This window comes from Myxocyprinus asiaticus, chromosome 41, assembly GCF_019703515.2.
Source record: "Myxocyprinus asiaticus isolate MX2 ecotype Aquarium Trade chromosome 41, UBuf_Myxa_2, whole genome shotgun sequence".
Taxonomy (NCBI): domain Eukaryota; kingdom Metazoa; phylum Chordata; class Actinopteri; order Cypriniformes; family Catostomidae; genus Myxocyprinus; species Myxocyprinus asiaticus.
The window spans coordinates 8900589-8911194 of NC_059384.1; the positions used below are offsets into that span (position 1 = coordinate 8900589).

Genomic DNA, 10606 nt, shown 5'->3' on the forward strand with positions numbered 1-10606 from the left:
ATTAATCAGCCGTCAGTGAACATGTCATACCAAGTAATCAAAGACAGACAATTTTGCTTTACGTAAAGAGAAATCTTTTATAATCCCAGAAATTTGTCACAGATGGCAAAATTGTGACCAAAATTGTACAGTGTGAAGCCAGTTTCACACCTGTAACCACAGTGACAGTGAACGATTTTTTTTAAAACATGGCAACCTCTAATACACCGAAAAGTTTTATCACGATTGACACAATGTTATTTAATAAATGCAACCTAGTCTCATAGAATGATTATTACTATAAATACATTTTTGCAAACTGAATTTCACATGCCGAATCTAACGTTTCGCCACAGTTTCCTGCTGAAATTAAAACTAGAGGCGTTACGACAACTGCGTTTTTATTCACTTTCACACAAATCACGACTACAATGGCTGATTATGACTTTATAAAGACATATTTTTCGCACTATTACTCACACACTGCTATGTTAGGATTTTGAAACACTTTTTTTTATGTTATGATATTGAAAAATTTTAACGCTTGTATTACCAACATGTAGCTCACCTCATGAGTGTTGGACTTTGGACTTGGAAGACTGCAGTTCGAAACCAGTCAAGCACGCAAGCTGACACGTGAGGCGAGAGCGTCATAGAAGTGATACGAGATGACGTGGTTGCTTCGGAAAATGTGCTTTTCATTTCTCATTTTGTTTTTGGGCACTATCTGTTAGGTTTAGGCAGTGATGGGCAGTAGCTTTGCTGCAAATAGCGAAGCTATTAGCTTAACTTCATTTCTGAGTAGCGAGGTGGTAGCTTCATTAGTTTTCAAATCTAAGTAGCTTTTCAGTAGCGAAGCTATATTTTTTATTAGGTAGCGGTGTAGCTTTGCCATGTACATGTACCCTGTGTTTACTATCTGCAGTTTTGAATCAGAACTAAAGATGTCAGACTCACAAATTAATCGCTCATATGAGTCAGTTCTTTACAATAAATTGGTCACATGCGATAGAAAAGGGGTCTGAATCGGTTCGCGATTCAATCTGAATGACTGAAAATTAAGATAACACTGGTTGCAGTGGATTTAGAATCAATGGAAACCTGCAAATGCGTCCTATTGTTTGCCAGTGATGAAGAAGTTCTTTATTAAGTTCAACACGTGTTGTGTGCAGCTTATGTACGGCACTGCAGGTAAAGACATTTTACCACCAAATGAGTGTTTAGTTGCCTTCACGAAAACACATAAAAAAGGACCATGGCATTACCATGTTTTTTTTTTACCATTACCTTCATTCCATTGTGAAGGCACCATATTAAGACAATGGTATATAAATAAGTTAATCATATAGTAATGTACCATGGCATTCTTTGAATTACCTTGAAGCACCATTTAAATTCAACTGTACAGTATATGAATATGGTAATCATATACCAGTTACCATGATAGTACCAAGGTATTCTTTGAAGAACTTTGAAGCACCATGTACATACAGAATAGTACATAAATATGGTAACTGTATCTGAAAGTACCATGGTATTACCATATAATACCATCTGATATCACATTGTTATTGCCCAGATGTGCTCACACACACACAAAGAATTTAGCCTCAGATCAAAAGCATATAGTACATTACAGAAATACAACAGCTAGACACAGAATTACAAGATAAGATGAATAGTATATGTATGAGTGTTTATACAGGAGTGTGCAAAGGAATTATGTCCAAATGGACATGGGTTTGTAGAGGTAGTAGTATAATAAATATGAAAAATGAAAATGTAAAAATAGTGATTTTTCATTTTGACCACATGGGTTTGAATAGGTAGCATGTATAAATATAAATTTACATGTTTTTCTTTTTTTTTTTTACATGCATATAAATTTTATATTGCACCATACTGTATACTTGTACCATGGCTTTGATAAACATCATGTGATTAGTATTTAAGATGCTTTGTCTATGATAGTATGCTCTGTGCATCTGGTTGAAAAAAACATTGAAGTAGCTTAAATGTAGCAAGCTACTTTTGGCGTGTAGCTTGTAGTGTAACTTGCTACTTTCTCTGAGGTGTAGCTTTTAGCTTACCTTAACTAATTGTTTTGTTGAGTAGTTGGTAGCTTAGCTAGCTACATTTTTTTGAGTAGCTTGCCCAACACTGGGTTTAGGGGTTGGTTAAGTGTAAGGATGTCTGTTTTGTGTCTACATCTCGCTTTATTTTAGATCATATTTGGTTAGGTTTAGGTTAAAGTTTCAGGTTAGGGAGGTACATATAACTCATTAAAACCTCCATCTATTCACCTTAAAAGCCTTGTCTGATTAAGACACCACTTCACTCTCTTTTGGAGCCTGCCGCTGGACATTTCATTGGGAAACTGCAGCCAAACGTGTAATAAGGCACATAATTTCGTTTTGCAAAACTATTGCCACGGTCACGTAATGTTCATGAGACCAGGCTGAATAAACAAGTCCAATCAAGGCACCAGTTCATCCATCAAATATTAATTAACCAACAGTGGCTTTGAATGATTTAGAACCAAATTAAAATATAAGGGTGTCAGTTTGGTTATAGAATGTGGTTGTCACTCTCATTAATAAACAAACTGTGTGTGAACGAGGCCACAGTCTCATTTCTACTCCCAAATGCTGTTGGGATTCGGCAGCATTGGGCATTCAGGGCCCTTGTATCAATCGACATGCTGGTTAAGTTGCACAGCAGTGGAGATACAAGAGCGTGTAATTGATAACCTCATCCCAGGTCGGCATTTGAAAGATGAATATTCCCAATTACGGAGACCATTCATTAATTATTCTGACCTTCTACAATCTGCCCCATATTGATTGTGGCTGGCCAGATCAACAATGCCCTTTAGTGAACCAGCTTAGATACAGGATGAGAATTCTGAGTATGAACCACAGGTCAGAGTAATTACAGACTTCAGTCCTCCAATTAACCTCTGCTTCACGTCATCGTACCCTAAATGGGCCAGGACAGAGGTGCAACTGATGCTGGGGCTGTAGCCAATCCGAGCTATTTTTGAGTGGTAGCTATTTGGCATCTGATTTGGAGGTGGAAGATCGGGATTCCGTATTTTAGGAATACCCAAGGCCGTAACTATGGGGGGGACCAAACCATTTTAGGGGTGGGGGGGGTCACAAGTGTTGAGGTTACAAATATAATGGTCCTCTTTGGTCCTTTAATATAGTAAAGGCGCTGAATGCAATCATTTTCTGAATAAAGGCTTGAAATGCGATAAAGGCCCAAAATGTTATAATTTTTGGTTATAAAAGATACATGTATTTTTAAAGTTCACACAGCACAAGACAAACACTGTGTCTGCATTGCTATCAATTTGCCTGATTCAGTCATCTTTTCTTTCTATTTTATGCTGTCTCAAAGAAAAGATCAATATAATTTGCATGTTTTTCATCATTGATGTATCTGTAAAATTACATGACCAGCTGGCTAGCAAAAAGAAAATACACAAAATTTTGTACTGCCCTCAAGTTGTCCCTCACTGTTTTTTCCTCCTAGTAGAATCTTAACACAATCTTTTCTTAAAGAATCCTAACGCTGCTCTTTTCCATACAAAAACAGGTCATGTTGAGCACTGCTGTAAAGGTCCAATGAGAAAAAAAAAAAAATAATAATAATAAAAATACCATAAAAGTAGTCCATACAACACACAGCTCTTGTATGGCCCCAGAAAGCTTGGAATATAGTGCACTTGTCATATGGACTACTGTAATGATGTCTTTACTGAACCTTTAATAGTGCTTTATAGTATTTGTCCTTTTTGAAGCTTGACAGCTCCTGCTCACTATAAACTGTTATTCTATGAAATAGAGCTGCTTAAAATATCTATTTGTATGTTCCAATAAAAAAAAACCCAGCATGTGGGTTTTGAACAACATAAGGGTGAGTAAAAGTACATTTTCCATTTTTATGTGAACTACTCCTTTAACTGGTGGCTCAGTTTTTGAGCACAGACCTGACAAGGACATCCTCAAAATAAAATGGTCTCTTTTAAAAGAAGACTCTTAGGAGATGCAGTACAACAGCTGTGATTGGTGCAATTTGTAACCAAAGACCGCCCTCCATGATAACATCAATATCGGAGGTAGCGTCACATTTTATACTAGATTATTTTAATATCAACAGGTATGCATCATATTACATTGTAATTGGACATGGGACCATTAAAGCAATTGTATCAATCAGGAGCATCTGCTGTTTTTATGTTCTGTTTGTGTTTCATGAATTTACAAATATCTGTTTACAGCTTATAAACTCAAAAAACTTTTTTTTAACTCAGGGCTTTTACTTGATATTAATTTGAGAAATAATATGTGCTGTATTCTACTCGCAAATGTTTCAGATCTGCACGATGATTTGACCATATGTTTGACAGTATTGTGTACAGTAAATAATTATTTGTCATAAGTTATGGAAATGGACACTTCTAGTTTGTCAGCAAATTTAAAAGCACCTGGAAAGTGTTGGTTATATTGCCTATATGCATTGTGAAGTCTTTAAAACTATACCCATTTTTCTCATTTATTTACTCTCTACAATGCAGGTAACATGTATAATAAATAATATGTACCTATATTTCAATATGTTCACATACTTTGAACTGGTTTTTAATGCAACAATAATTCATTAAATACATTTAAATCCACAAATTACATAACTTTTGTTTATTTATGAATGTATAATTAGCATTTTGTCTGTGTACTCGCAGAACGATGCAGACACCAACGCAGAACTATAAATGCAAACCAAAGCGTTGTCTATTACGTGGAGCCTACGCCGTAGGTTCGACACAGAAGCTTAAATCAGTCTTTATTGTGGACATGACCTCCCATTTACTGGGTATCCGGACTACTCAGGTTACATGTTTTTGATTTGCTAAAAACAAACCAACTTATAAAGTCATTCGTTCGGGAATCGGACTCCACTGGTTGCGCTTTATGTTTTTTGATCAACAAAAAAGAACCGGCCTTTTTGTATGTTTTACACTGTAGATTCAGTTTGAACGTCATCCAGTTCCAGTAATTTTTAGAAATGGAACCAGTTCTGAATAAGAACCTGCTCTCGGTTCCCAAACCAATACCAATACACAACATATGTGGGTGACCAGCAATGTTCAGTAGGGACAAAACACCACCATCACATTCAGAGACCACCACAAGTGATATTACTTGGTGTCTCCATTAAGAACTGTTTTTGAGAAGCAACAATTTTTGGGAGTCTGCCCAGCCCCACACAAATATTCAGAGCCTAACATGCTTTTAATTTGCCTAAGGAGAAAAATAATAATAATAAAACAGTATACATATGAATTTAAAAACCATGCTGCAATTTGATTAATCACTTCACTGTTAAAAAGTCAGGAGCTACAAACCCACTCAGAGGCACTAAGACAAAAGTGAACTCATTCAGCTCCTCTGAACAGGAAATAAATGAGAAGACAAAGAAAAGAAATAAAAAAGAATTACAGAAACTCATTCATTCCACCGGCGTCCTTAACGCAGATGAAGACATCAACATAAAGATAGTTAGTAGATAAATAAAAAGCACGGCAAGTTATCCAAACAGGCATTAATGAGGAGCCCGTGGCGCTATATCCATTACAAGTTGTAAAATAGGAGGGCAGTTGCTTTGTCTTCTTAATAAGATTAGCAAGATCCATATGTAAAAGCCTGTATTGTTAATACAATATTATGCCTGAACAGGCAACAATATAGGTGATATTAATATAGTTATTCATGAGTTTCATGAACTGTGAAGCCCAAATTGCTACATGACAATGCATTTTTAATAATCCCTATGAGCAGTTTAGACACTGCTATTATTGTGGCTTCAATGGAACAAAAAGTGCTGCAATTCAAAGCACATGCTTGTCTCTCTACAGATCAACAATGGCATTATTTGAATGATGGAGTTCAGACTACATATGAAAAAGCTATGCAGCAGCAGGGTAAAATTCATGGAGGTAAAAGGTGCCTGATGGAACATTAACTCCAAAAGACATGAAAACAAATCTCTTGCACTGAATAAGGCGTTACTAAATGATGTAACATTCTGAAAATTAGATAACGCTGATACAAAAGCCAATGATACAAATCAACTATGATAGCAAATGAAATGTTCAAAAAATAACAAACTAAATGAGCAATTTATTGTACAATAAAAATAAAAAAAAACATTAAAAACAGAAAACTTGCCATCGGTATATTGGAACTGACAAACGTAACATATTTGTTCAACAGCTAAGCATGCATGACTGAACAACCCTAACTGTAACCTAAGTAGAAAATAATATTATGTTCAAAATGTTGACTTTCACTTTCCTGGAACAATAAAAAATAGAAGAATTGACCAAGAGGTCAGCGTGTGGCAATTCAACCTTCTGTTCTCATCAATTTTATTCAGTCTTCTTGTCATACGACAGGTTGCAGGTCAGAGTTCACCAAACTTGAACATTTGTGCACAATGGAATGCAAAATTTATTTGCATGAACTTGCATTTCTGGTCTCCCATTTTTGGATGCATTTAAATTAAAGTGAATATAGTGTGAAGTGTTATGTGACCGCGGCTTTAATCTTAAAATTGCCATTTATCTATCACTTATTCAGCCTGGTCAATTTAAACTTGTCATGTCAAGTTTGATTCGACACCATATTCCACTGGTTTTCACATTGTTCCCTTAAAGGTATAGTTAACCCAAAAATGAAAATTCTCAGATCATTTACTGAACCTCATGCCATCCAAGATGTGTATGACTTTCTTTCTTTTACAGAATATAAATGAAGATTTTTAGAAGAATATCTAAACTCTGTAGGTCCTCACAATGCAAGTGAATGGTGACCCAATGGAGATCAAAAGGTATATAAAGACAGGGTAAAAGTAATCCATAAGACTCCAGTGGTTAAATCCATGTCTTCATAAGAGATATGTTAAGTGTGGATGAGAAACAGATCAATATTTAAGTCCTTTTTTTGCAATAAATTCCCACTTTAACATTCTTCTTATGTTTTTGACAATTTGCATTCTTCGTGCACATCGCCACCTACAGGGTAGGTTGGAGAATTTATAGTAAAAATGGACTTAAATATTGATCCACTTATGAATACACAGAGTCTTAAGAATTACTTTTACGCTGCCTTTATGTGCTTTTTGGAGCTTCACAGCTTTGGTACCCACTCACTTGCATTGTGAGGACCTACAGAGCTGAAATATTCTTCTAAAAATCTTTTTCTGATGAGAGAATTTTTATTTTTGGGTAAACTATCCCTTTAAATGAATGTGACAACAAGTTTGAATATACAGAAACTCAAATGAGATTTGAGAACTCATTTTAATTGCTCCTCTTATCCTTCAAGAGATGGATTTCAGTCAAAAACCCCATAATTAAACCTGTTCCTCACACAAAGATATTGTATGCCTTCAGAAGACTTATATAGTGCATGTTGTATGAACTACTTTGATGGCAGTTTGTTATGGTGCTTATTTTTCTTTATTGGAGCTGACAGTCCCTGATCAGTATATGCTTTCAATGTATGCAAAAGGGCAGCATGAACATTCTTCAAAAGTTCTCCTTTTGTGTTCCCCAAAAGAAAGAATGTCAAACAGGTTTGGAACAACATTATGTCGAGTAAACGTTGACAGTATTTAAAATTTTGGGGCGAAATATTCTTTTAAGTAAAATATTTGCCTTCACTTACAAAGGCCAATTAGTCACAAAGTTTCAAAAGCAGATTTAAAGTGTAAACGTAAAGGAATAGATAATTAGCATTGTGCATTTTTTGTATATCAAAATTTTAATAGCGAATAGGCATTCTTAGAAACTGCCACACTTATGGCATTAGAGTGGGAGTGAGTCAAACACCTCTAAAGATGGTAATGTACTTTGCCACCTCTGGACACCAATGCTGTGTTTCTCCCATAATTGAAAAAAGACACCAACTTATCTGTGATTGCAGACCGACTACAGGAGCGGCCAGTGAATGACGGTGGGCAGTGATAGTTCCTCTTTCTCGGGTTATCTAATTATCGGCTCGATAACCAGACTGACCTCTCACATTTAAGGAGAGAGGAGCTGCCATCTAGACAGAGATGTCTAATAAGTCATAGCAGAGGTGGGCAGCAGGAGAGAAAAGGGGCTGCTTTTGTAATTGCTCCTCTTATCCTTCAGGAATTAATGAAACTTAACATGCCAAAGCGCTTCCTTTTTTAGCCTGTGGTGAACGTGTGGAACAGGTGGGGTCAGGTGACAAAGGTGGGTGGACATGAACTGTCTTTGCCTCCTCACAGTCAGTTAATAAACATGCCATCTGACAAACTCTTAGAATTGCAAACAAATTGCTTCAGGTTAAGAAGAATAAACCCTCGGGCGATACTGCACTGCAGCCAACTAAACGTATGTCTGCCATTGGACATGTTTTTAAATTGCATTTGTAGTGTGTGTTCTTGCACATACACATTCAGAACAATCCCTAAAGCTTTAAACTTTGTACCATTTATGCACTTTTGTGAACAAACAGGCCTAATTAAAGGGGTAGATCACCCAAAAATGTAAATGTTGTCATCATTTACTCACCCTTGCTGAATGTTGTCATAATTTACTCATGACTAGCTTTCTTCCATGGAACACAAAAGGAGAGGTTAGGCAGAATGACAGCCTCAGTCACCATTCACTTTCAATGTATGGAAAAAAATTATACAATGAAAGTGAATGGTGACTGAAACTAACATACTGCCTATCCATTTTATAATGAAGGATATTGTGTCTACACAAACATGCATGCAATGCTTAGACAATCTCCTGCAAATCACATTAAGAAGTACAGAACCTTTATCGAAACTCCCACTCGACAACACATGTGCAGGACTGAGGGTCAAGCAGAGCAAATCAAGCCCACGCATTTTCATTTCTATTTAATTAGTGGTTACCATGGTGCTGCATAATGCCTTCAATGACAAAAACAGATTTTCTGATTTTCTATAGCAAAAAATAGACACAGAAATTAATGAATTACACCTGAAGTTTCCACTATCATTTTACAGGAGAGAAAAGACGATGGATCCATCCATTTACCTTTCCATCTATCCATTCGTCCATATATCTGTCTGTCCATCCATCTATCCGTCTGTCCGTCATATATCTTTGTCGGTCTATCTTTCCGTCTATGTGTTCCATCCATTTATCCATCTGTCTATAAGTCTATCCATCCATCCATCCATCCATCCATCTAGTCCTTTTATCACCATTTATCCTTCTAACCAACCAACCATCCATCCATCTATCCATCCATCCATCCATCTATGTTGTGTGTGATTAAAAGGGCATTGCTAGGTGGTTGTTATTATGTTCCGCCCATTGTAAGGCTCCAATTGAGTACTCTGCTAGGAACAACCTTTCTCTCATTGCGTTATGTTCCTGTTGGACATTCACGTCCCTATATACTGTATAGCTTGGGTTCCTTCTTTAATGTAAGTCTATGGGATTTTTACTTCTTTTCTACATTAATAATTTCTCCTCAACAAGCCACACGATTTGAGGTATCATTCATGTCTCAGATATCAACACAACTAATTACTTAAGGCAAAGCACACACATTCTGCCTTGTAGCAAACCCCTATGACACACATTTGTCTAACAGGTTATTCTGCTAAAACACAAGGGAATAATTCCTGTGCAGCAACTGTTAGAGATTCAACCCCTTAAGCATTCACAGTTACTAATTTATTTGCAAATTTCCCTTCAAATTCAGTCTAGTACATCTACCTTGCGGCATTCATGGATTCTCAACTCAGGCAAGACCCTAAAAATGACAATACAAATTCAGTTAGACTAAAACTTTGTCTGTAATAGCTCACAATATGGAAATAAGGGAATGAAACGACAAATGGAAATGACCATGATAGTGAGGTGAATTTTCTCCTTACCAATCTCAAACCTTCCATTTAAGAGTCATGGCATAGTGGTAAGCGACACATGCTTAACATGTTGAGCCTTGCGGCCATGCGGACGATGCAGGTTCAAATCCGACCTGCAAGCAATCCCATTCCCCTAACTTTCTCCCCAATAATTTCCTGTATCTTTGTATCTGTTGAATGAAAGAAAAAGGTCCTTACTCAGTGCAAACTGCTGCAGTCCCCCGATATGGATGGGTCCTTCCTCAGATGCATATAAATTACACCACGGACACACAGATCTTTGGTGGGACACACTATCCCACAGTTAGACATAAATTATGACAGAATTTTTATTTTTGGGTGAACTATTCCTTATTTTATATACCATCACATACTGTAGCACTACAGATAGAAAACTTTGTGATTATGCCATAGTAAGAGTGCAGCTTGCGAAGTTCAGATTGGATCTATTTTTCTTTTTCTTTTTTCTTCCCATTCTAACAGTAGTCCCCCACTGACTGACATGAGTCTAAAGGAAGTACACTCGCTCTGAAAAGCACGAGGATGGGGCAAAATCTCTCTTCTTCAGACAACCTTGAATTAAGGCCAGAGCACCTCAATAGTGGTCTCTAAATTTGCAGAATGCATGGAATGATGGAAACCTTGACAGAACAACAGCGCAGCACAGAGACGCAGTGTT

The 10606-nt window shown here is 36.7% G+C and overlaps 1 pseudogene; it reads right to left on the minus strand.

Moving 5' to 3' along the window:
- The window catches only part of LOC127431694 (dihydropyrimidine dehydrogenase [NADP(+)]-like), a 198447-nt pseudogene extending 189248 nt beyond the window's left edge, over positions 1 to 9199 (minus strand).
- Between the last annotated feature and the right edge of the window lie 1407 nt (positions 9200 to 10606).